Here is a 26,539-nt window from a genome sequence, read left to right on the forward strand (position 1 = left end):
TTAAACCCAGGGACCTCAGTGTAAACTGTTTTTCCAGAAAACCCTTATTAAATCTGTTTTTTTAAATTGGACAGAAACTTTGAAAAATGCATAACTTCTGTTTAAATCATCCAAATTTGGTCAAACCAATTTTGTCAGACTCTAAATAATGTAACCTACTTAAGAAAAATATAAAACCCCCTATGTACTATAGAAAACTTTAAAGCTCTGATTTAATTATAGTTTTGACCAAAAGCTTAATAATAGGGCCAAAATTAGTTGCACTATTTGACTGGGGTTAGAAAAATTGTGAGGAGTTTGTATCTACCTACTAAACCAAATAAAAATGCTAAACCTCTCTGTCCACTCCATTAAGTTAGTTTTTACCCCTTATTCTATAATATACTTAAGGATAAGGAAAATAGAAAATGTAATTTAATTAATGAACCAGAGAGTACCTCTATTTTTGTTAGGATACTTATTCAATATAGTTCACTGGAAAATATATCATACCCTGTTTTAGTATAAAATAAGTAGGATCCCTTTTGTTTTAATTAAACAAGTGAAACTTAGAAAAACTCTACAAAATAACCCCAAGGTAAAAACACCCCCACCCTTGGGATAACTAATGTTTTGTTATTAAGAACTTAGGAAAAATAGGAGATCTGCTGTTTGACATTTTTCAAATAATAATGTAGTAGAAAGTGCCTTTTTGACATTAAACTTAAGAAAATCATAACTAAGTAACCACCCCTTAGTTTCCTGTGATTTTAGCCCAGAAGCCTATTATTACTATGGGATGCCAGCAAAAATAACCTTTAGGACAGAACCTACCCCTAACTTAGAGATGTAGTGTAAAGTGGCCCATTTTGCATAGCTCTTGTTATTTTTGTTTAAAGCCTAGCCTTTGTACTTTAAGCCTCAAATTCTTAAAACAAGCTAGAATAGCAAATGACAACCCACTGTAATTTTTACAGAATTTTTGGAAATTATTAAAACACTGTCATAGTTCAAACCTACACTAGAAACCCTAAATAGAAATTAAAGAAAGGAAAATAATAATGGAAATTAATGTCGTCCTAAAACCTTTATAAAATTGTCCACTGAAATCTATAAAGACAATACAAATCCACTATGTTATCCTAAAAGAAAACCTAAGCTTAAAAGGTAATAAGTCTATGTATATATATACCACTAGAAGCCCCACATAACCAGGAAACCCTAAGTTAATTCTTGACTTAGTTTCTTTTAGCTTAATGTTCTTAAATCTTGCATAATCATGACATACATGTTCAATGCATTTCGATAGACTGTAATCTTGCTGACGGAGAGTACATCCTCGTGCCGGAGCAAGGAGCTGCTCAGGAGGTAGCCCCAGATCCAGCACCCGAGCCTGCACCCGAGGACCTGTCTGCCACTGCTTTGGAAGGCAAGCCCCGGTTTTATGCATACCCTGTTATTTATGCTATTTTACTTCACTTAATGATTGTAGGATTGATTGTGCACTTAGGTGTAGGAATTGTTTGAAACCCTAGTTGCATGATCTCAGGAATCCTTTTGAAATGAATACTAGTATGACAGGTCGAGTAGTTGCTTTATTTAATTAGGATCTCGGTAGAAGACGAGTGATTTTTCTAGCACTCGCGCGAGATCAGGAAATTGATTGTACCCATTTTCACACTGTCATGATACTAGTTGGTGGACAACAATCCATGGGGATTGGTTGTTTACGAGATGGAAAATGGAATAAGGATTAACGTGCGGATACCTGTGTTAAGCGTTTGAACGTACTAAGCACATGCCGAGAAATATGGTAAATTGGTAAGCCTAGTACCTGATTGAACCTGGCAGTGGACTTTACCCCTCACGCGACCTGAGACGAGGTCTCCCATTCCGGTTATGGTGGGTACAAGTGCGGTCACTGCATGACGGCCAGTCGGGGTCAGTGAGGCATTGTACGCCAAGGCGGTGAGCCCTGATCTGCTGACGGGGAATCGATGGGGACGGTTGATGTGTGTGGGGACGGAGTGCCCCTGCATGTCGTGTGTTTAGGTTTACCTTGCAAGGATAAAAACTCGATTCGAATCGTCTGCTTCTCGCAGCTAATGAGACTGCTTGATCCATTGTACTGCATTGAGTAACAAGTGGAAATATGATGAGTTGATATAAGATGTTGATTGCTAATAATGCTTGCTACCATGTATGAGTAGATAGTTCACTTTTAGCCTTAAGAGAGTCACACTTAATTTTGACCAAGTTAAAATCTTGATTTAGAAACTCAGCTAGTGCTTTTGGCAACCAAACCCCACAGCCAAACAGCTGCATGTCTAGAGGTAGAGGAGTAGACTCCTCACACCGGGTAAGTCTAGCTGAGTATTAGTATACTCAGCCTTGCTTGTGGCATAATTTTTTACAGGTTCTCTGGAGGAAATGGTTGCTGGAATAACTTGGCCGTCCACCTTGCCATCGGGTTGGACTGTCGAGTGGGACCCTGCCTCGGCTGAGGAGGAGCATGAGGAGTGATGGGACAGGCTTCCCCATCTCTCCATTTAATTACCGTTAGTTTTATTCCGCTGCACTTCGAACAATGATGGTTACTTTTGCAAAAACTCCGATGATGATGATGGTGATGTAATAATTAAATACTCTGGCATGTATGGTTTTATGCTTTATTGTATTTGCTCTGTGACTCACCTTCGAGTGAGATTGTGGTACTTGATCCTGTCAGTGGCCGTGTCGGACTAGATCCGAGGGATTGATGGGTTATTCCCATTTAAGTGTGGTCTAGCCTCTAAGGCGGGGCTTAGGCACTTAAGTTGGAATAATTCGGGCAGTTCCGCCACACATCTTTGCAATGGCCAAGTGGGCTGTATTAGCTGGGTGAGACATGAAGGTTGTTTCTGGTCTCTTGCGCACTTTTGACAATTTTCACATTTTTGAACTAGCTCTGTTGCATCTGAAGCTGCCTTCGGCGAGTAGAATCCTTGTCTAAACACTTTTCCCAGCAAGGGCCTAGACCCAATATGAGATCCACACAAACCTGCATGTATCTCCTTCATTAATTCAATACCTTCAGCTCTGGATAAACACTTGAGGAGTGGGGAACAAACTCCATGTTTATATAATTCCCGTTCTATTATCACATACGTTCTTGTCCTTGCTTCCATTCTCTTATTATAAGCTTCGTCATCCGAAAGACAATTACCTTGGAGGAAAGATATAATTTCAGTCCTCCAATCTTCACTATGTACTGGGGAAATTGCAAGCACTGCTCTCTCCATAAGTTCAACTGAAGGTGCTTTTATTGTTTCAAAAAATACTTCCGAAGGTAGAGGGAGCCCCTGTGCTGCTGATTTGGCTAGCATATCTGCATGCTCATTTTCTCCTCTTGGAATGTTCTTGACAGAAAAACCTTTGAAAGACGCCTCCAACCTTCGAACTGTATCCAGATATTTCTCAAGCTTCGGGTCTCTTGCCTTGCTACTTTTGTCTATATGGCCAGAAATGACTTGAGAATCAGTTTTCATGATGGTCCTTCTTATTCCCATTGCCCTTAACTTTTGAAGCCCCAACAGAAGTGCTTCGTATTCAGCAATATTATTTGTACAAGTAAAGTCAAGTCTTGCTGCATAACATGTTTTAACTTTTGAAGGCGCAATTAGGACAGCAGCCGCTCCTGCACCGAAGGTTCCCTAGGAACCATCGCAGAACACAGTCCAAGCTTCGGCGTCTTTATTGGTTTCCTCTTCCAGAGCCCCTGATGTCCAATCAGCGATGAAGTCTGCTAACGCCTGGTACTGAATTGAGGATCTATGCACATAATCAATACTGAACTCGTTAAGCTCCGCAACCCATTTTCCAATCCTTCCGGTAGCTTCTCTGTTCCTCATTATGTCCTTCAGAGGCTGTGACGAAGGAACAATTATGTGATATGCTTGGAAATAATGTTGAAGCTTTCTGGAGGCCATTAATACAGCATACAACACCTTCTCCAATTCTGTATAATTTTTCTTTGATAAACTTAAGACTTCGAAGACGAAGTATACTCGAGCCTGTTTTTTGAGCTAGCCATCTAGCTTCTCCTGTACAAGAGCCGCACTAACTGCAGAGTGTGAAGCTGCCACATATAAGAGTAATGGAGCCCCTAATGAAGGTGGAGTTAGTGTTGTTAGATCGATCAAGTATTGCTTCAACTCTTCGAAAGATTTTTGCTGAGGCAGACCCCATTGAAAAACTTTGGCTGACTTCAGTATTTCAAAAAATGGCAGATTTCTTTCTGCTGATCTAGACATGAATCTGTTTAATGATGCTAGTCTACCTGCCAGCCGTTGAGCCCCTTTCTTTGTACTTGGCGGTTCCATCCGAAGAATAGCTTCAATCTTGCTTGGGTTGGCTTCAATTCCCTTCGTTGAAACTAGACAGCCAAGGAACTTGCCCTTCTTCACCCCCAAAACACACTTCTGGATTTAACATCAGGCAAGCTTGCCTAAAATTGGCAAATGTCTCTTGCCAATCAGCAATGTGATTTCCTTGCTTCGTGCTTTTTACTATGATATCATCAACATAGGTCAGTACATTCTTGCCTATTTGAGAATGAAGGACCTTGGCTGTCATTCTGCTGAAGCTTCCTTCGGCATTTTTAAGCCCCTCAGGCATCCGAAGATAGCAATATGTGCCTCTCTGATAACACCAGCACTAATATGTGCCTCACTTCATTCCGAGCACCTTCATCTTTATCTTCAGACATTTTCCTAAGCCTTTGTTTTCTTGGCCAGAAGGATGGATCCACATTGAGTGAATGTTCAATGACATCTCTGTTGACACCACAGAGATCATTAGCTGACCAAGCAAAGACATCTTTGTTGTTGAATAAAAATCTTAGCAAAGTCTTCTCTTGCTCTTCAGATAGCTGAGACCCCAGCAGCACCCTATGTTCTGCTATGTCTTCACATAAGAGCATAGGCTTCGGCTGATCTGCCGAAGCAGCCTTCTCTCTTTTGTATTTATACTCCTAACAGGCTTCGGCTCCATCTATATTATGAATTGCCTTTGAATCTGTCCAGTTTCCTTCGACCCTTCTGGCAGCTTCTTGACTTCCATGAACAACAATGGGCCCTTGTTCCGAAGGTATCTTCATGCATAAATATGCTGGATGAAGTATTGCTTCGAAAGCATTAAGTGTCCCTCGACCAATGATTGCATTATAAGGGTACTCCATGTCGACAATGTCAAAGACAACTTGTTCAGTCCTTGTGTTGTGGACGAAGCCGAAGGTCACCGGCATTGTGATTTTGCCGAGTGCTACAATATGCCTTCCTCCGAAGCCACAAAGAGGGTGTGTAGCATCATGAATCTTGTCTTCTGGCTCTTGCATCTGTCTGAAGGCCTTAGCAAATATGATATCCGCTGCACTGCCTGTATCAACCAGAATATTATGGACCAGAAATCCCTTGATGACATAAGATATGACCATAGCATCATTGTGAGGGTAATCTTTGAGCTGAAGGTCCTCCTGGGAGAAGGTGATTGGGATGTGGGACCATTTTGACTTAATGAAGGGTCCTTGCACCCCAACATGCTGCACCCTTCTCTGTGCCTCCTTCTTCTGATTCTTGTTAGCCGGCTCTGAACTTCAGCCACATGTTATCGGGAGCACCAGCTTCATAGCCGAAGGTGCTACGACTTGGTTGTTGAATGAAGCCATCAGCTCAAGAGTGGAAGTGAGTTCACCGGAGGTGGGCGCCAATGTTGGGGACTTGTTCTCAAATGCTATGAATTAAGAACAAGGCAACACAGAAAGAAGTTAATGGTTAATGGCCTTCGTCCTTCGAAGCATTATTTCCCTTAGGATATAACGATCTTTGGACAAAGGTCATGAAGGACATACCTTCATCATCACAATTTACATTGATGAAAGAAGAAGCATATGAAACATGAGAAACAACATGAATAATCATATAACATCATTCATATGTCCTTATTATATAATCATGAACGAATAAGAACAATATTGGATTACATTTGTACCTTCGGCTTGACAGAAGGCAAAGGTATACACGTGACGCACGAGTGAGTACAAATCAGCGTGAACAGTACAGGGGTACTGTTCACCTATTTATAGGCACGGGACGCAGCCCGGTCAAAATTACATTTATGTCCTCTTACAACTAGTTACAATCATGACACAAATTCCCATGGGCCGATTGGTCTTTTCCTCTTTAAGTCGGTGCCGCCCTTCATAACAAGGCATGTCGCTATGCCGAAGCTCCCTGGAAGGTAGCTTCGGCGTGCACCTTCACGCTATGCTTGCTTCTGTGTTGATCTTCCGAAGGTGTTTCTTCTTAAAGGACCTTCGACGACGAAGCAGACCCCCAACAGTAGGGAACAATAACTAGCTGCTACTTTTCTCATGGGCTTCCACTCCAATATAATACTATAAAACTCAGCAATACTAATGCATGGAATAAAAATTCAGCAATTGGGTGAAGAATAATATCAATATAATGCTACAAAACAATGAGTAATTACATAATATTAGTAAGCACGACCTAGTGACATCACCCCATTTCATATTGTAAATGATCATATAATAGTATTTAACAGACCATGATCATGCATATTGTAAATGACCATGCTTAGAAATACTAAGATAACATATAATAGTATTTGACATGCAATTTTCGCCACCATGAAGACAACCTTATTACAATTAGCACAATAATCTCATGGTCTCTTAACACTAATAAGTTGCAAAAGACTACATATTCTCCGTTGTATCTACTAGTGTCTGTGACTCCAGGGAAATGCACACGCCGTGGGACAGAGGGCGCATTCGAGGATGTGCGTGTGGCATGATGGAGCGTCGTGGGATGATGCGGGAAGAGAAACCAGATGGGAGAAAAAAGCATACCCGTGAGAAGGAGGCTGTCGGAGCAGATCGACGGTGCAGAGCCGTCGCCGCTAGCTCGCCACCGCCGCCGTGTGCCCTTGGCGATGCCTTGATTCTTTCGTGTCAGGCTGGGATATTTTCCTCCCCACGGACCGGATGTGGTTCCTGGGCTGAAACGACGAGAATAGACCATGATATAGCCCACGTCGAGCTTAATCGAACACCTGTTTCTTGTGGACCAGACTTCTTTCCAGACGGAAGGAATCCACGATGTTTGAGCCCTAGTCCCGGTCGAGAACAATGTAAGAGCTTGTTTGAGTACATAGTATTCACCCCAATATATATGGGTTGAGGAGGATTGAGATGCAAATTAAACTAATATGTACTAACTATTAAGGACGGATTGTAGACTGCCCCCGCCTGCGCGAAACACCCGCTACTCCGCCTGCCCGCCGCAGCTCACGCTCCACGAATCCCGCACGCCTGCCGCCACTACTCCCGCACGCCTGCCGCGATCGAACCCCTGGCATACCACACGCACGCCGCCCGCCGCGAAGCGCCCGCGCGCAGCACTCCCCTGCCGCGAATCCCGCCACCACCCGCACGACCGCCCGCACCCCGCTTGCCAGCCGCCAGCCGCCAGCCGCGGTTCCGTACGCCCGTGTGCAGCACTCCCCCGCCGCGAATCCCGCCACCACCCGCACGACCGCCCGCACCCCGCTTGCCAGCCGCCAGCCGCGGTTCCGTACGCCCGTGCGCAGCACTCCGCCGCCGCGAATCCCACCACCGGCAGCACGACCGCAAGCACCCCGCTTGCCAGCAGCGGTTCCGTACGCCCGAAACGCCCGCCGCCAGCCGCGAACCGCCCTCGCGATACGCCCGCCACCACCCGCACGCCCCCACCCCGCTTGCCAGCCGCGAACCGCCCTCGCGAAACGCCTGCCCGCCAGCCGCTCCGCACGCCTTGCAACCGCAAACCCCATGACATGCCGCGACCTCTCTGCAAACGCCACCAACACCCGCACGCGCTTCGCCCCAAGCTCAATACCCCGCGCGCGGCCCCGAGCTAGCCGCAAAAAACCGCCATCCTCAATCCACCATCAATATGCGGCTCTGAGCACCTTTGTTCCCCTGCTCAATCCACTGATCAATCCTGCACCACTTCATTTTCCCGCCTCGCCCCGTTCATTGCCCCGCCCCGCCCTAGAGGAAGGACGAAGGAGAAGGAGCTTGTCCTGCCAACGGATATGAACGATATCTGCTATTGCTCAACCGCGCAGGCCTCGACCAAGGTATGATCGACTCTCCAATGAAGTGTGGTATTATTATGTTTGTTTATACTCAGTTTGCTAGGAGCATTTTTTTGAATTGTAGACAGTGTATTGTTTTGCTTGATTCTGAGCACTTAAGCCTCATGTGGATTGCATTTTCGGATAAATGTAGACACGGTAAAACAGCTTTTACAAATGCCATTAGCTACTGAATGTCATAGGAACTTTAATGATTTTAGCACCTGGTCATTGGCAATATCTTTATCTTCTGCGGTTCTGACACTGATTCCTTCGGTTTCTCCTGTCATGATGCATATGAAAAATAGAGTCAATTTCCCAGGTAATTGTGGACTAGGATTTTCACAAAGACAAGTAGCAAGGACAATGAAATAAACTAACCAAACCTCGGAATTGTAAAATCTGAGTTCCCTTCCAGCTTTTGTTGCTCCTTCTATTTTCTCAATTGGATTCACAGGAGTTAATAAGTTCACTGCACGACCTTCTTTTGCACATAGCAAAAATCCAATGACACCACTGGAAATCCAAATAGCTACTTGATTAGCTGAAAATTTTGCAAAAGTCGACACAAAAAATATCTCTCCAAACATTAACAGAAACAGATAATTGAAATTTTGTCTATCAAAATGTGGCCATCAAATTTTCTTATTAATCTTGCGTGTTCGGTAAAAAAGTGACCAGCATATTTCAAAGCAGGACACCACAAATGTTTTCAGTAAGTTGGACAACAGATCATTACAGGTTCACCTCATCCATTCACATACTTGCCAATAAGTGTTAGTTGCCCTGTGAGCTGATAACAGAACAACAATCAAAACCCCACAGCTTGGTAACTTAAAGGTATTTGACTCAGCAATCAAATTGCAAGCCCAAGTTATGGTACTCACAATATATATCATGACAGTACAACATATTGGTAACTTGAGGCTCCAACATTTAACCCACATATGATCCTCAGAAGACTGTTTGTGCAATAATGGTCTGACCAATTCCAAGTGCTTCCTCTGAAATTCTGCTCCTCTGAAATTCACTTCATATACCAAGCTCATCACTCTTCTTTTCCTCTCCTAACTTTGATACTTTTTTGGTAAACGAAAAAGGATATATCTGAGACAAACTATTGTTTTTGCCTTTTCCAAATAATTAATCGATGCTACACACAGTTCAGCATAAGACTTCGCAAGTTATGCAAAATAGGATTTTGGATTAAACAGTTTGTCTCAGACATATCCTTTTTTGTTTGACATAGTCTGTCCCCCCATCTGGGGTTGGTGTTCCTTGTGAACTCACTAACGAGTCTGAGCTGAACAGCTCATCTCTTCCAAGCTTAAGAAGGGTTCCTTTTGATTTGCCTTTCAGCAACGGCACAACTTCAAGCATTGTTGTTCTGTTTTAAAATTCTGAATGAGTACAGAATAGCCCAAACTAAGACCATTCTTCTCAGTTCAGATTCAGAGAACTTGTCGCTTGTCGCTCAGTTTTGAGTCTGCAATTTCATCATATCTACCCTGCCTTGCCAGCGGGACCACCCAGTTTAGAATTGCATATGTCTTATAGAAACAAGCTGAACTGCAATGCGTCACCAAATCTAGCTACCATAACTAAACTGGTATACAATGGAAATACTTCGTGCTCTGTAGTTTGAACAGCTCTAAAAACTTTACTGTTAATTCGTTATATAAGTTTAGAACTGACAGAGGTGTAAGGAATAATAGCTGGTGAGTTACGAAGTTGCTGATTCTAACTTCTGAAAGCTGCCCTACAAGGATATAGTCATAACCACAATATTCTTCATCACCAACATTGTATGAACTAGAGTCAGTCTGCACAATGGTAATAAATTCTGGTATCATATATTAGGCTACCTGAGCGGTGTGCCCTTTTTTGGCCCTTAAACTTGTGAGATCTACACCACTAAAACTCATTCCAGTTGATATTCCAAAACCAGCTAAGAGCCCACGGATTGTGTTGGCAACACTTCCACCAGCTATTGTAGTTATTGGGGTGAGATCATTGTGGGAAGGAAGGATGTGAGTATTCACTTCATTAAGAATATGATTCAACTCGACAATGGACACCTGTAAACAAAACCATCAGCACATAAAAATTCTGAACATAACACAATGACACAGTTTTGCTTTCCAATGTCAATGATGCTACTATGCCAGGTTAGTTGCATTGAGCAGTGGATCTTGATATCATAAAACTAGCTATTGTAGCGATATTGTTTTGGAGCCAAACCGCATCCCTAGCCCAGCGCATTTCAACAAAGGGATATGGTACATAATAACATGTCATTTTACTTTTAGATCCACGTGCCAATCGTCGATTTTTTTAAAATAAGTTAGGGTCCTCAATTAATTTTAGTTCAAAAATAAATAGAAATAGAGCTTAATCCTAATTATTTTAGTTTAAAAATAAATAGAAATAGTGCTCAATCCTAATTCAATCCTTAAATTTTACAATATAAAATCTAGATCTCATTACCACCCCTAGGTAGACCCCGTTGGCATTAATCCTTAGTTAGCTGCCCAAACACAATTAAAATTAATCCTTAGTTAGCTGCCCAGAAGACGATCCAAACAGATTCAAGTATTTTAGTTCTTTTCAGTTAAAGGCACAAAGAGACGAGGAAAATTTAAAAGCTTCTCAAACTAGAGGAGGGATTGATCGATCGTTATCAATGTCAGGGGAGCAGATTGGGAACCAGGGCCTTTTTCGAGGGCAGAACACATTATGCAAACATCACTTCTTCCTTATGATGTTCATATGAAAAGTATAATTAGGTGGCAGCATGTTCAAAATATTCTTTGACATCAATCATTTCATGCCACACAATACAATCGAATTTTTAGGATAAGCAACAGTCCCCAGTTTGTCTAAAGAGACCCAACACCACCATACGAATGACACTGAATGGAAAATATACAGGGGAAAAGCAAAAGAATGTTGGCTAGGTAACTGGTTGTGAAGTTGCAGCACTCGTTCAACTCCCCATATGTTTCTCCTTTAGAGCATTTCCTGAGATTTGCGGACACATTGCCTTACCTTTTTCTTGAACTCATCCCGCTTTTCTCTCCAATCCTTCTGCAAGACAAATTCATGTATAAAACTTCAGAAATCATTATCGCATGCCACCATCTCACCATAGCTGACTTGGTTGCAGAGGCAGTATGTCGGTTCGTTAGGATCCACATGCAATTCTAAGTCAATAGGTGGCAGTGGCAGTGGCACTAGCTTCTGTACTAACTATTAAGGACGGATTGTACCTGCTGGAGAAGTAACCTGACCTTTTAGTTGCCCTGGATGTTTGCCTGTCTGGCTCACCATAGTTGCAGCACCAAGAACCTAAACAACATATATAATAGACCAAAAACATCTATGAGAAGAGCACAACATATATAATAGACCAAAACATCTATGAGAAGAACATACGATAAACAGAAATCACTATAAAAAAAGAGTAAACTTGAGCACGTATCAGTTTTACTGAACAAAGATACAGTAATGCAGAAAAGAACTCAGTTTAATGAAGAACACAGACATCTACCAGATCACACAGCATATGCAAAGATAAAGAGTGGGTCGCAGCATATCTTAATGGAATGAACACTCACTGTTTGAGATGCAAGACCAAGGGCAAGGTCCTCGATTTCCCATCTTTCTTCCAGGTAGAATAGAAGGATGAGCTCAAGATACAGAGACCTCAAGTACCATGGTTGCAATTTTATTTATGTCGTGTGTACCTGGACAAGTTTTTCTAATTGATCCACTAAAGCTTTCTCCTCAAGTTCAATGTATACAATCATATATGGTTCACAACAAGAAGATATGATCCCATGCAAGTTGAACTGCAAGGACAATGGGCCAGAGTATAAATATGAATATACAGAACAGGTCATCATATAAACTTCTAGAAAACTATAAGTATGCACTGCAGATAGCTGATAGAACACTAACCCCAGCACCGGGAACTGACAAATCTTTCTGCTTATCTTTGTCCTGCCAGTAAGGAGATGCTAGAAGAACTGTAAAATATATAATAAAATGAAAAAACGGTTAAAATTAAACAACAGATACTTGTCCAACCTCATCATTGGGTGCAGCCAATTTCTTCTCATATTTCTTTCGTATGTCCGAAACAATTTTATTGTGTCCCCCACCCTCATCTTCATCATCACTTGTTGTCTCTTTATTTCTAGCATTTGTAGTTCCACCACTGAATTCCTCTGCCAATTCTTCCTCAAATTCGATGGTTCTCTGGAACGCCTGCATTGCAAGAATCTCAAAATGGTAATTACAGATGAATACAACACCAAATGGATGAGTTCACATGCTCGACTCTAACAACCAAACATTTTAGAGATAAAAAAGCACAACTATGGTTGTTGTATCTTGACGATGTACAAAGACAATAGTCAAATATCTTACATGGATAAAATTTTTGTCTCATTGTTTTCCATCCTCATCAAATCAATGCAGTATATGGCCATCGAAACAAATAAATCCAGTTTTCAAGGAACATAATAAATGAATTGCAGAGAAATTGGAATACACTTAAAATTGTGTACGTCTTGCAAAATGACTAAGTTGAATGCATAGAGTTCATTTATTTCATTTGCAAGAAGATTGAAGTGATTTCTTTTCTTTTTGTAATTGAACAAGGTTCTATATGCGACACATGATTTGAAATCTGGTTCAGAGATCTTCTTTACAATATTTGAACCTAAAATTAGGCTTTGAACAGCTGGCAATGTTGAAACTCTAATATTTTAAACAATGCTGGTGTGTTGTGTTATATAGGTGTCTGGACAAGGAGCAGCAGTTCGTGTGACGGCTGACAGGTGTGCCTTTTACGGCTGCAGATTCCTCGGCTGGCAGATACTTTCCTTTTGTTTACCCTATTGGCTGTATGAGTTCATTGTTTTTTGTTATTTCTCTTTTTATTAGTCCATTTCCACGCTAGATGTAGGTGCCTCATCAAATTGTGCTATTTATTCCATGTTTGCTTCTTCGAAAAATGCCCTAGCTTACCTGAGCTTCCAAGTCGTATGGAGATACAAACATAGCTGCCATTATTTAGTTCTATCGCTCTGTTACTTATAGGTATTCTAATGTTAGCGTGCATATTACATAATTTTCACCTTATCTGATCTATAATTGATACACTAATTAGTAATTAGTATAATATTCCACACTTGTGTGTATTTCGGGTATTTATTAGGGTAGTGTAAAGTTTATATGCATACTTCCTGTATATATATGTTGATGCTATTTGTCGGCGTTTCGAGACCGGGGGGGTCCCTGGGCCGACGAGTGAAATGTCGCCGCGTGCCCCAGCCCAGATGGGTCGGCGCGAGGCCGAGCGCGAAGGGGGAAAAGGCAGCCGGAGACGGGTGTGAGAGAGGTGGAAATCCCACGGCCTTCGTGTTCGTCCCGCGCCCAGGTCGGGTGCGCTTGCAGTAGGGGGTTACAAGCGTCCACGCGGGAGAGGGAGCGAGCGGCCTCACGCGAGCACCTGTCCCGTCCTCGTCCCCGCGCGGCCAACCCTCTGTAAGAGGGCCCTGGTCCTTCCTTTTATAGGCGTAAGGAGAGGATCTAGGTGTACAATGGGGGTGTAGCAGAGTGCTAACGTGTCTAGCGGAGGAGAGCTAGCGCCCTAAGTACATGCCATCGTGGCAGCCGGAGAGGTTTTGGCACCCGGTTCGTGTGGTGTCGTGGCCATCGGAGGAGCGCTGAAGCCTGGCGGAAGGACAGCTATCGGGGCTGTCGAGTCCTTGCTGACGTCCTCTTGCTTCCGTAAGGGGGCTGAGAGCCGCCATCGTCATAGAGCATGCGGGGCGCCATCATTACTTGTCTGGCGGAGCGAGCCAGATGGGACGCCGGTCTTGTTCCCCGTAGCCTGAGTCAGCTTGGGGTAGGGAAATCATGGTGCCTCCCATTGACGTGGTCGGTCCGCGCCCTAGGTTGGTTGATGTGGAGGCTCCTCCGAGGTCGAGGTCGAGTCTGTCTTCCGTGGCCGAGCTCGAGTCCGAGCCCCTGGGTCGGGCGAGGCGGAGACCGTCGGCTGAGGCCAGGGCTGAGTCCGAGCCCTGGGGTCGGGCGAAGCGGAGTTCGTCGTCTTCCAAGGCTGAGCCCGAGTCCGAGCCCTGGGTTGGGCGGAGCGGAGTTCGCCGTCTTCCGGGGCTGAGCCCGAGTCCGAGTCCGAGCCCTGGGTCGGGCGGAGCGGAGTTCGCCGTCTTCCGGGGCTGAGCCCAAGTCCGAGCCCTGGGTCGGGCGGAGCGGAGTTCGCCATCTTCCGGGGCTGAGCCCAAGTTCGAGCCCTGGGTCGGGCAGAGCGGAGTTCGCCGTCTTCTGGGGCTGAGCCCGAGTCCGAGCCCTGGGTCAGGCGAAGCGGAGCTTCCTATGGTGCCTGAGGCCAGGCCTGACTGCCTGTCGGCCTCACTCTGTCGAGTGGCACAGCAGTCGGAGCGGTGCAGGCGGCGATGTCCTTCTGTCAGGCCGGTCAGTGGAGCGCCGAAGTGACTGCGGTCACTTCGGCTCTGTCGACTGAAGGGCGCGCGTCAGGATAAAGGTGTCAGGCCACCTTTGCATTAAATGCTCCTGCGATTTGGTCGGTTGGCGCGGCGATTTGGTCAGGGTTGCTTCTTGGCGAAGACAGGGCCTCGGGCGAGCCAGAAGTATGTTCGTCACTGGAGGGGGGCCTCGGGCGAGACGGATATCCTCCGGGGTCGGCTGCCCTTGCCCGAGGCTGGGCTCGGGCGAGGCGTGATCGAGTCCCTCGAATGGACCGATCCCTGACTTAGTCGCACCCATCAGGCCTTTGCAGCTTTGTGCTGATGGGGGTTACCATCTGAGAATTAGGAGCCTTAAGGGTACCCCTAATTATGGTCCTCGACAGTAGCCCCTGAGCCTCGAAGGGAGTGTCAATACTCGCTTGGAGGCTTTTGTCGCACTTTTTTGCAAGGGGACCAGCCTTTCTCGGTTGCGTTTTGTTCTGGTGGGTGCGCGCGAGCGCACCCGCCGGGTGTAGCCCCCGAGGCCTCGGAGGAGTGGTTTGACTCCTCCGAGGTCTTAATGCCTCGCGCAATGCTTCGGCTGGTCTGGTCGTTCCCTCATGCGAGCTGGTCGTAGCCCGGGTGCACGGTCGGGTTCCAAGTTCTCGGGCTGGTATGTTGACGCTGTCAACGGTTTGGCCGGAGCCGGGTTTGCGAGAGCAGCCCCCGAGCCTCTGCACAGGGCGAGAGGACGGTCAGGGACAGACTCGACTTTTTTACATACGCCCCTGTGTCGCCTTTTTGCAAGGAGGAGGGGGGGAAAGCGCCATGTTGCCCTCGGAGGGCGCCGGACATGGTGTCTCCGGTGAGCTGCTGGCGGGTAATCCGAGCGGACGTCCGTGCCCCATTTGTTAGGGGTCGGCTAGAGGCCCAGAGGCGCGCCCAAAAGTACCTGCGGGTGATCTGCCGGACCCGGTCCCCTGTCGATGGGGTCCGAGGGCTCGATGCCTCCCTCTGATGGGATTCCGTTACAAGATCGTTCCCGCTGGTCTCGGAAATGTCCTAGGGTACCTCAGGAGCGTAGCCCGAGCCTCGGTTATGTATCGAACGTAACCAGGGTCATCCCTCGCTCTATGTCTGAGGCGGCTGTGAACCCTTCGAGGGCCAGCCTTTGAACCCCTGATCTGTAGTGGGCGCGGAGCCCGAGTGGCCTGAGGCGGCCGTTGAACCCTTTCGAGGGGCCAGCCTTCGAACCTCTGACCAGTAGTGGGTGTGGAGCCCACGCGCTCTGAGGCGGCTGCTAAACCCCTCCGAGGGGCCAGCCTTCGAACCTCTGATCAGTAGGGGGGCTCGGAGCCTGTTTCCTTCATAGAGAAGGGTCCTTTTCGAGGTATCCCCCTTTCCCGGTCCCTGTTGTAAGAGAGAGAAAGGGGAAAAGAAAAGGACACGAAATCGAATGACGTGGCGTACCTTTTTTGACGCGGTCATTATGGCGAAGGCGAAGCGTCGCTCGCTTCCCCTGCCAGAGGCGCCGCCTGTCCTGCCGCGGAGTTAATGCGACGGGGCGAGTGGTTCGTGGGGCGGACGTAGCGCGTGCGCGAGCCGTTCGAAGAACGGAACACGGGCGCGCCGTCTTCACGCCGTGAGAGAGGGTTCTCTCACTGCCCCAGGATGGGACGTAAGCTTGGCTGACGACGTGGCCACCTGCCACCGCCATTACTGCCGGCCCATTTTTGGCCGTATTGACCGTCGCGCCTGGCTGGCACCGCTGGGTCGTACGCAGGGTTGCCTCGAGTCGCGGTACTGGTTCCGCAGTCGAGGAGGCGTGGCAGTGGTGCGAGTGGCGGTGCAGTTGCTTGCACGTAGCGACCGGCGCGCCAGTTGCATGACGCGTGGGCGTGGGCCCCCATGCTGGGTGCGTTGGAAGTCGGAGGGGCGCGCCCACTTGGCACGGTTGCATGCCACCTGCATGGCTGCCCGCCCTTTCGCCCGCTGGTCTGGGTGAAAGCGGAGGAATGCTCGTAACCGCTGGGCGGTTGCATGCACCGCGCGCGGCGGTTTGGCTTCTCCTGCTCTGGGCCAGCTTGCATGACGCGTGGGACCCAGCCCCCGCGCCGTAGGGGGGGACCTTGGAGCGTGTTGGAGAAGACTCAGCCCACGACGGCTGGGGATGCAAGTAGGGAGAGTCGCCTTTAAAAGGAGGGTGACCCCCTTGAAAGGCGACCATGTCTTCGCGCTCCCTTATGCATCGTGTCTTTCCACCTTCCGAGCCCCCGGATGGGGGGTGCCCGCAGTCCTTCCGCCTTGTCGTTGGAGGAACGCAACTTCGCGGGAGTTGGTACCTTTCAGCCATCGCTCGGCTTCAAGGATTTTCATCGTGCAGCCCGGCTGCACCCCTCCACCGGCGGTCACCCAAGACGGTGACCTCCAGTTCGATGGCGGGGGAAAGCAAGCCGGGTTGCGGCCTCTGCCCCTCCCTCAGCCTCACGAGTTTGGGCACGGGCGGGGGCCTCATGGCAGCTCGGAGCAGAAGTCGTCGTCGTCGCCGCTGCTGAAGCGGGCGACGGCGAGCCGTTCGTCGGTCTTCTGTTCATTGTGGATGTCGAGGCCTGAACGTGTATGTATTTTTGGGCGCGGAGCCGTGTTTTTTTCTCATTTTCGAGCACTAAGACTCGCCTGTTGGTTGTCTGAACCGCTTCACCAAGTGTGAGTCGCCCCGTGCAAAGGTGACGAGTGAGGTATCCGTATCCCGGAGGCGTAGGAGTCCCTCGGCTCGGTCGGCCTTGCTGTCCGAGGCTTCTCTTGCTTAGTTAAAGGAACCCCTCGGCTGCTCTTCGATGAGCCGAAGCCAGGGGTAGCGGTGTCAGCACGGACAGAGGCAGAGTTGGCTCGAAAAGAAGACTTGGTCGGCCGGAGCCTGGCCGGGTCATCCGTTAGCGGGACCGACGCCGGAGTTGATCTGCCGAGGCCTCGGGCCGGGCTGATGTCTTTGGGGGACAGCTGGCTGAGGCCTCGGGGTGACCAGCCGAGCCGCCGGCTCGAGCCGGATTCTTGAAGGAGACCCAGGCGGCGATGGCTCAGGCGTGATGATGAAGTCGTCCTTCAGAGTGGAGATCCTCGGACCACGTCGCCGTCGGAGGCTAGGTCGGACCTCGCCGAAGGTGTAGTCGACGCCGAGGGTGCTGCTGCTCCCTCCAACCGTCAAGATCCGAGCCTGCAGGATCGGATTATCTTGTAGTGTGTATTTTCTGCGGCCGCCGAGGCCCAAACACACCCTCGCCGTGTTGTAAAGCTGCGCTTCTTTTCCTCCTGTTTCGAGTATCTGGACTTTTCCGTCGGTAACAGAATTGTCTGTGCGAGCGAGAGTTGCGTTTCACGAAAGGTGATGAGTGAGGTATCCGAATCCTGGAGGTGTAGGAATCCCTCGGCTCGGTCGGCCTTGCCGCTTACGCGCGCTCTTGCCCGTCCATGGGGTTCTGTCACCGACGCAGTCGAGAAGGCCCGAAGAATCGCTTCGGCAGAGGAGCTTTCGTGCGTGAAGACTTGTTCGGTCCGCGGAATCGCTTATCCGAATGCGAGTTACTTATCGCAGAAGGTGATGAGTGAGGTATCCGTATCCCGGAGGCGTAGGAGTCCCTCGGCTCGGTCAGCCTTGGCTGCTTACGTGTACTCCGTCGTTTTCAGGATCCACTTTCGAAGAAGTCGAAAAGCACGAAAGACATTCTGGCAGAAAGGATCTTTTTTCGAGGAAAAATTTCGACGCAGAGGGGGTTCCCCCCTTTTAGCCCCCAAGGGAGGGTCGGGCTTTGCCGAGGCAAGGATGACCCTTCCTTGATGACTAAACTTTGCGTGGGAACGAGGTATGAGAACAACTTGAAAGCATCTTAAGGGTAGAAGCGACGTAGCTGTTGGATGTTCCAAGCGTTGCTGTAGACCTCGCCTTGACTGTTGGCCAGCTTGTACGTTCTGGGCTTCAGAACTTTGGTGATGACGAACGGCCCTTCCCAGGGAGGCGTGAGCTTGTGCCGCCCTCGGGCGTCCTGTCGCAGCCGAAGCACCAGGTCGCCCACCTGGAGGTCTCGGGACCGGACCCCTCGGGCGTGGTAGCGTCGCAGGGACTGCTGGTACCGCGCCGAGTGTAGTAAGGCCTTGTCTCGAGCCTCTTCCAGCTAGTCCAGCGAGTCTTCTCGACTAGCTTGGTTGCTTTGGTCGGCATAGGCCCTCGTCCTCGGGGAACCATATTCTAAGTTTGTGGGCAAGATGGCCTCCGCCCCATAGATTAGAAAGAACGGTGTGAAGCCAGTGGCTCGGCTCGGCGTTGTCCTCAGGCTCCAGACCACCGAGGGGAGTTCCTTCATCCATCGCTTGTCGAACTTGTTGAGGTCGTTGTAGATCCGAGGCTTGAGTCCTTGTAGAATCATGCCGTTGGCACGCTCTACTTGCCCATTCGTCATGGGGTGAGCCACGACGGCCCAGTCCACCCGGATGTGGTGATCCTCGCAGAAGTCCAGGAACTTTCTGCCAGTGAACTAGGTGCCGTTGTCGGTGATGATGGAGTTCGGGGCCCCAAAATGGTGGATGATGTTGGTGAAGAACGCCACCGCCTGTTCGGATCTGATGCTGTTTAGGGGTCGGACCTCGATCCACTTGGAGAATTTGTCGATGGCGACCAACAGGTGCGTGTAGCCCCCGGGTGCCTTTTGCAAGGGGCCGACGAGGTCCAGACCCCACACGGCAAAAGGCCAGGTGATGGGTATCGTCTGTAGAGCCTGAGCAGGCAGGTGGGTCTGCCTTGCGTAGAACTGACACCCTTCGCAGGTGTGGACAATTCTAGTGGTGTCGGCCACCGCCGTCGGCCAGTAGAAACCTTGTTGGAAGGCGTTTCCTACAAGGGCTCGAGGTGCTGCGTGATGGTCGCAAGCCCCCGAGTGTATCTCTTGTAGGAGCTCCTAGCCTTCGGCGATGGAGATGCATCGCTAGAGGATGCCTGAGGGGCTGCGGTGGTAGAGCTCCTTCTCATCTCCCAGCAAGACGAATGACTTGGCGCACCGCGCCAACCTCCGAGCTTCGGCTCGGTCGAGGGGTAGCTCTCCTCGGTGGAGATATTGCAGGTACGGGGTCTGCCAGTTTTGATTAGGCGTGACCCCGTTTCGCTCCTCCTCGACGCGCAGTGCCTCACCCTCGGGGGCCGAGGGTACCTCGGGCTGAACCGAGGATGCCCCGGGCCGAGCTGAGGGTGCCTCGGGCCAAGCCGAGGGTGCCTCGGACTGAGCCGAGGGTACCTCGGGCTGGGCCGAGGGTGCCTCGGGCTCGAGCGTGTCATCGATCTTGACGGAGGGTTGATGCAGGTCTCGGGAGAAGACGTCCGGGGGAATCGTTGTTCGCCCCGAGGCTATTTTATCCAGCTCGTCCGCAGTCTCGTTGTAGTGCCGGGCGATGTGGTTGAGCTCGAGCCCGTAGAACTTGTCTTCCAGGCGCCGAACCTCATCGCAGTAGGCCTCCATCTTCGGGTCGCGGTAGTAGGAGTTCTTCATGACTTGGTCGATGACGAGCTGCGAGTCACCGCGAGCGTCGAGGCGTCGGACCCCTAGCTCGATGGCGATCCGCAACCCGTTGACCAGAGCCTCGTACTCAGCCACATTGTTGGACGCCGGGAAATGGAGGCGTAGCACGTATCGTAGGTGCTTCCCGAGGGGCGAGATGAAGAGTAGGCATGCGCCGGCTCCTGTCTTCATCAGCGACCCGTCGAAGAACATGGTCCAGAGTTCCGGCTGGATCGGAACTGTTGGGAGCTGGGTGTCGACCCATTCAGCCACGAAGTCCGCCAAGACTTGGGACTTGATGGCCTTCCGAGGGGCGAACGAGATTGTTTCGCCCATGATTTCCACCGCCCACTTTGCGATTCTACTCGAGGCCTCTCGGCACTGGATGATCTCCCCCAGGGGGAAGGATGACACCACAGTTGCCGGATGAGACTCGAAGTAGTGTCGCAACTTCCACCGCGTCAGGATCACCGCGTACAGCAGCTTCTGAACTTGTGGGTAGCGGATTTTGGTCTCGGACAGTACCTCGCTGATGAAGTAGACTGGCCTCTGGACGGGCAATGTATGCCCCTCTTCTCGTCTCTCAACCACAATCGCGGCGCTAACCACCTGAGTGGTCGCGGCGACGTAGATCAAGAGGGCTTCTCCGGCAGCGGGGGGCACCAAGATGGGCGCATTCGTGAGGAGCGCCTTCAGGTTCCCGAGGGCTTCCTCGGCCTTAGGGGTCCAAGTGAAGCACTTGGCCTTCCTTAAGAGGCGATACAGAGGCAGGCCTCTTTCGCCGAGGCGTGAGATGAAGCGGCTCAGAGCCGCAAGACATCCCATGACTCTCTGTACGCCTTTCAAGTCCTTGATGGGCCCCATGCCGGTGATGGCTGCGATCTTCTCCAGGTTGGCTTTGATGCCCCGCTCGGAGACGATGAACCCCAAGAGCATGCCTCGGGGCACCCCGAAGACACAATTTTCGGGATTGAGCTTCACGCCTTTCGCCTTGAGACATCGGAATGTCACTTCAAGGTCGGAAAGGAGGTCGGAGCCTTTCCTCGTCTTGACTACGATGTCATCGACGTAGGCCTCGACCGTCCGGCCAATGTGTTGGCCAAACACATGGTTCATGCACCGCTGGTACGTCGCACCCGCATTCCTCAAGCCGAATGGCATGGTGACATAGCAGTACATGCCGAAGGGCGTGATGAAAGAAGTCGCGAGCTGATCGGACTCCTTCATCCTGATTTGGTGATACCCTGAGTAGGCATCGAGGAAAGACAGGGTTTCGCACCCAGCAGTGGAATCCACGATTTGATCGATGCGAGGCAGAGGGTAGGGAACCTTCGGACATGCTTTGTTTAGACCAGTGTAGTCTACACACATCCGCCATTTCCCTCCTTTCTTTCTCACAAGCACAGGGTTGGCAAGCCATTCGGGATGGAATACCTCTTTGATGAACCCTGCCTTTATTAGCTTGTGGATCTCCTCGCCTATGGCTCTGCGCTTTTCTTCGTCGAATCGGCGCAGAGGCTGCTTGACGGGTCGGGCTCCGGCTCGGATATCTAGCGAGTGCTCGACGACATCCCTCGGTATGCCGGGCATGTCCGAGGGACTCCACGCAAAGGCGTCGGCGTTCGCGCGGAGAAAGTCGACGAGCACTGCTTCCTATTTGGGATCGAGCTTAGAGCCTATCCGGATCTGCTTGGAGGCATCGCTGCTGGGGTCGAGGGGGGCGGACTTCACCATCTCCGCTGGCTCGAAGTTGCCGGCGTGACGCTTCACGTCTGGCACCTCCTTAGAGAGGCTCTCCAGGTCGGCGATGAGGGCCTCGGATTCGGCGAGGGCCTCGGCGTACTCCACGCACTCCACGTCGCATTCGAACGCGTGTTTGTACATGGGGCCGACGGTGATGACCCCGTTGGGGCCCGGCATCTTGAGCTTGAGGTAGGTGTAGTTGGGGATGGCCATGAACTTCGCGTAGCATGGCCTCCCAGTACCGCGTGGTAGGTTCCTCGGAACCCGACCACCTCGAACGTGAGGGTCTCCCTTCGGAAGTTGGAGGGCGTTCCGAAGCAGACGGGAAGGTCGAGTTGTCCGAGGGGCTGGACGCGCTTCCCGGGGATGATCCCGTGGAAAGGCGCAGCGCCTGCCCGGACCGAGGACAGATCAACACGCAGGAGCCCGAGGGTCTCGGCGTATGTTGGGGACTTGCTCTCAAATGCTATGAATCAAGAACAAGGCAACATAAAATGTTAAATGTTAATGCCCTTCGTCCAACGAAGCATTATTCCCTTAAGGATTAATGAACTTTGGACGAAGGTTAAAGACAATATGATTACGAAGGTTAAATCTTCGTAATTGGATTCTAATAGATTGAATAAAGTAATATAAAATATGAAGCGTCAAAGGTGAATAAATTATAAACGAACAACATTACTTTAATATTATATCTATTTAATATATTTAAACATTGGATACAGTAATACCTCTGCCTTGGCAAAAGGTTGATTCCCGAATGATGCGATCACTATTACAGGAATGCGTGAACAGTAAAGGAATATTGTTCACTATTTATAGACACGGGACACAGCCTGTGAGGAATTACAATTATGCCCCTCATGAGGGATTACAACAGCGACTCAAACATTTATGGACTAAAAGGTCATTCTACTTTTATGTCGGTTTGTAATTCCGAAGCTTCATGAAGAGGAACCTTCGGTCATCACATGCGGACAGCTTTAGCCGAAGCTGTTTCTTCCTACAAGACCTTCGGCAACGAAGCATAGTCCCAACAGTAGCCCCTTCACGGTGCTAGATCGTTTTTCGTAACGAGCTTGATCCGTGAAAAAAGTATCTTAGGCTTCGGGAAGCCGAAGGTCCGAAAAACACCTTCCCTGAGCTCGTTGTCGAGAAACGATTCAATTTTCGAGCGCGTAGCGGTCCCACCTTGCAGAGTTACTATTTGGTCTCTGCGGTCCACCGCGCAGTGGGTGCAAGCAGCTGTTCGCCTGGTGTAAAAATCCTAGCGATTCACCTTCTTACCTGCATCACTATATAAACAGACGGGTAGGTGTGAAGTTACCACAGCATTCATTGCTATTTGCACTGTTTTGCTGCCAAAATTTTTAACCATAGCCGAAGCTTGACTCTCGAAATCAAACGAAGCTCCAGCTCGAAGCCTACTTCGTCAGAAGAAAAAAAACTTCGGAAGAAAAGTATTTAGTTCCCAAAAAATCCAGAATTAAATGGCTAGAGTGCGTTCTACCGCTAGAGTTGGGCGTGAGGGAGGCGAAGCTGAAGGATCGGAGACTGTTCCCATCTCCGAAGTGATGCAACGATCCGGACTGGTAATCTTGGAAGAAATCCCCACTGCTGAAACAGAACAGGCAACTGCCGAAGCGGAAGAAGGAGACATTGAGGAAACTGATTCCGAAGATGATTATCATATTGCCATGCCCAGTAAGCCCAGCCACTTGGACTTCGGAAAGTCGACTGTCTCTAAGGCTGATCTCTCCAAGATGGTGAAGTCGGGTTATTTCAGTGAGAGTCAGAAGAAGCTACTTCGCTTCGGGGGGGGGGGGGGGAAGAAACTACCCCAAAGCCAAAGAAGGATGAAATAGTCATTTTCAAGAGCTTTCTAAAGGCTGGGTTGAGATTCCCCCTCCATGGGATTATTGCAGATGTATTGAAGAAGTTTGGGATCTACTTTCATCAGCTGACTCCTAACGCTATCGTTAGGCTTAGTGTTTATATCTGGGCCCTCCGAAGCCAAGCGGTGGAGCCGTTTGCCGACAGCTTTTGTCGAGTTCATGAGCTGCACTACCAGACGAAGGCTAGAAAAGATGGATTGCACGATAACTTTGGTTGCTATAATTTTGCTTATCGGAAAACCACAAAGTTTCCTGTAATCAGCTACCGAAGCAAATGGCCGGCAGGCTGGAAGTCGAAATGGTTTTATGTGAAAGTTGACGAACACAAAGAGAAGCTGGTACAAAGCCCTCTTGAATTGATCTTCGGAGAAACAAGACCACGATGCCAAATGTCATTAGAAGGTCCCACTTGGGCTGCACTAGCTGAGTTTAAAATTATTTCAGAGCATATCGGCACAAGAGACCTGGTTCAAGAGTTCTTGGCCTTCAGGGTTTTTCCTACTTTAAAAGAATGGGAAATGCCGAAGCTAGAGGGGGAGAAGAAAGAAGGGGAACTTGTGCGGTTACCTTACTATTACAAGTTTAAGAAATACTTCAAAACACCTTGCCAAGAGTGGCTGGACACAATTGAAATAATGTGCAATGAAATACTCGGTAATTATTCCAAAAAAGAAGATCAGTTGATGACTGCGGCCTTCGGTACCCGTCCAAAGCGAAGACTGAATCGAGTGCTGGACGCCTTGGGTTTTGAATATCCTGACTACGAACAACTGAATAAAGGTGTCGAAGGCCGGAAAAGGAAAAGGGTAACCGAAGCTTTAAATGAAGATGAGAAAGAACTACCAAAAGAGAAGAAAATTCCGAAGAAGAGAAAAGTATCATCTCCGAAGCGAAAAGTATCCGACGAAGAAGAGACTCCTGCATCACGCTCTGCCACTGACGTGGAAGAGATTTTGAAGGTAATGACTGAATCCCTGCCTGTGAAGCTAAGTCCATTAGGGCCTCAACTGACGAAGTTTTTTCAGAAGGAAAAGGAGCCCGAAAAAACGAAGGAAACAACTAAAACAAAGAGACAAAGAATCATCGCAGTGACAGAAGTCATTGACAAGACACCACCGAGAGCCTCAGCTCGGAAGGTACCAGCGGCTGAAGAAATAACAAATATTGAAGTCGCACCTTCGGAGATCGCGGCTACCGAAGCTACCTCAACCGAAGATTTGAACTTGGAAACCACAATCGAACATATCGACAAAATACTGCTAGAAGAAGCTACGACTGCCGCCGAGGAGACCATGGCCGCAGTGTCTGGGAAAGAAAAGGAAATCTCTGACGAAACTTCAGAGGACGAAGCCTTCATGTTTCAAAATTTAGTTGGACAAGAACTGTCAAAAACCAAAATAGAAGAGCTTAAAGAATATGCCAAATCTTGCGGATATAAACCAGGAGCACTCCTCTTCGGGGGTATTGACGATGAAAAATTAGACTGTATCCGGGATCAAACTGGAGCTAAGATTATCGGTACTCTATCAAAGAGTATCGATTTTCCGAAGCTAGAAACGGATATTAGCCGCTACCGACGACAACATATCGTTGGTAGTTTATTTTATTCCAATTTCAAGGTGAACTACTTTTCCCTTGACTTTTATTGTTTTTAATAACGAAGACATTTCTAACGAAGGTTGTTTATGTGCAGAGTATGCTGTTGAGTAAAGCTTTGAAAATGCAGCAGGATCTGGAAGACAAAAAACACGAGGTTATAATTGAAAATTTAGAGAGCAAATTAAAAGAGCAATCAGCTACTATTGAAAAGAAAAACTTCGAGCTTCAGACAACCGAAGGCTTATTGGCAGAAGCCGAAGCTAAAATAGCAGAATTGAATACGAAGCTTCTCTGCCAATCTGAACAGTTTGAACAAGAAAAGCAAGAACTTAATGCGAAACTTGAAGCCGAAGTCCAACAAAATTCAGATTTGAAAAAATTATTGGCAAGCCTTCAAGACAAATGTTTGGAGTTTTGCAATAAATGTATTCAACGACTGAGAAAAATCTTCCACTCAGTCGGGGCTAGCAGTGGGAAGTTCACCCCGTCAACTGAAGATTTACCAAAAACCTTCGAACATATTGAGGGTGAAATTGATGAGCTTGACGAAGTTATAGCCGGGCACGGTGACTTTTGTGCCTGGGTAGCTTCTCGGGGCACTGCTGCAGCTTTTCTGAAAGCTGGCTGCGACCATGGAAAAATTGTTAATAGGCCCAATTTCACTCTATCACCGTCAATTTTAGATGACATTCCTGACCTCGCCCGAAGCATTTCTAATAGATTTGTAAAGATGATATGGACAAAAGGCGGGCGAGAAAAGGCTGGAGACGAAGCTCGGAGTCATCTTGAACCAGTAAGAAATCATACCTTGTGCTTACCTTTTCCTTCAAACTTGGTTTTGACTCTCGACAACTTAATTCATGTAGGATGACGAAGCCGAGACCGATGCTTAGAGTACGACGCCAAAGCTGAGGCCCCATGAAGATCAGTAGGAGTAGACTGTAGAAAAACTCAAGAAACTTTTTAAAATAACTTTTGTAAATATGGCTAAACAGTTCTTAATGAATTTTGTTCATACCTTGTAATATGCTCTTACCCTTCCATTAATGTATGAGATGCTTTGATGTGGACGAAATTATCTTTTTGAGACGAAGGCGAAAAAACA

General features: G+C 48.4%; 1 long non-coding RNA gene across 2 annotated transcripts; it reads right to left on the bottom strand.

Moving 5' to 3' along the window:
• Nucleotides 1-10,916: 10,916 nt before the first annotated feature.
• On the bottom strand, nucleotides 10,917-11,917 carry LOC109942255 (uncharacterized). Of its 2 annotated transcripts, none has more exons than XR_002264961.2 (3): nucleotides 11,775-11,917; nucleotides 11,448-11,505; nucleotides 10,917-11,244 (listed from the first exon to the last, which is right to left on the bottom strand). It is a non-coding gene; the product is annotated as an uncharacterized lncRNA (long non-coding RNA). The 2 variants fall into 2 exon arrangements; XR_002264960.2 differs by having other exon boundaries at nucleotides 11,427-11,505.
• Between the last annotated feature and the right edge of the window lie 14,622 nt (nucleotides 11,918-26,539).

This window comes from Zea mays, chromosome 9 (genome assembly GCF_902167145.1).
Source record: "Zea mays cultivar B73 chromosome 9, Zm-B73-REFERENCE-NAM-5.0, whole genome shotgun sequence".
In the NCBI taxonomy this organism is placed as follows: Eukaryota; Viridiplantae; Streptophyta; class Magnoliopsida; order Poales; family Poaceae; genus Zea; species Zea mays.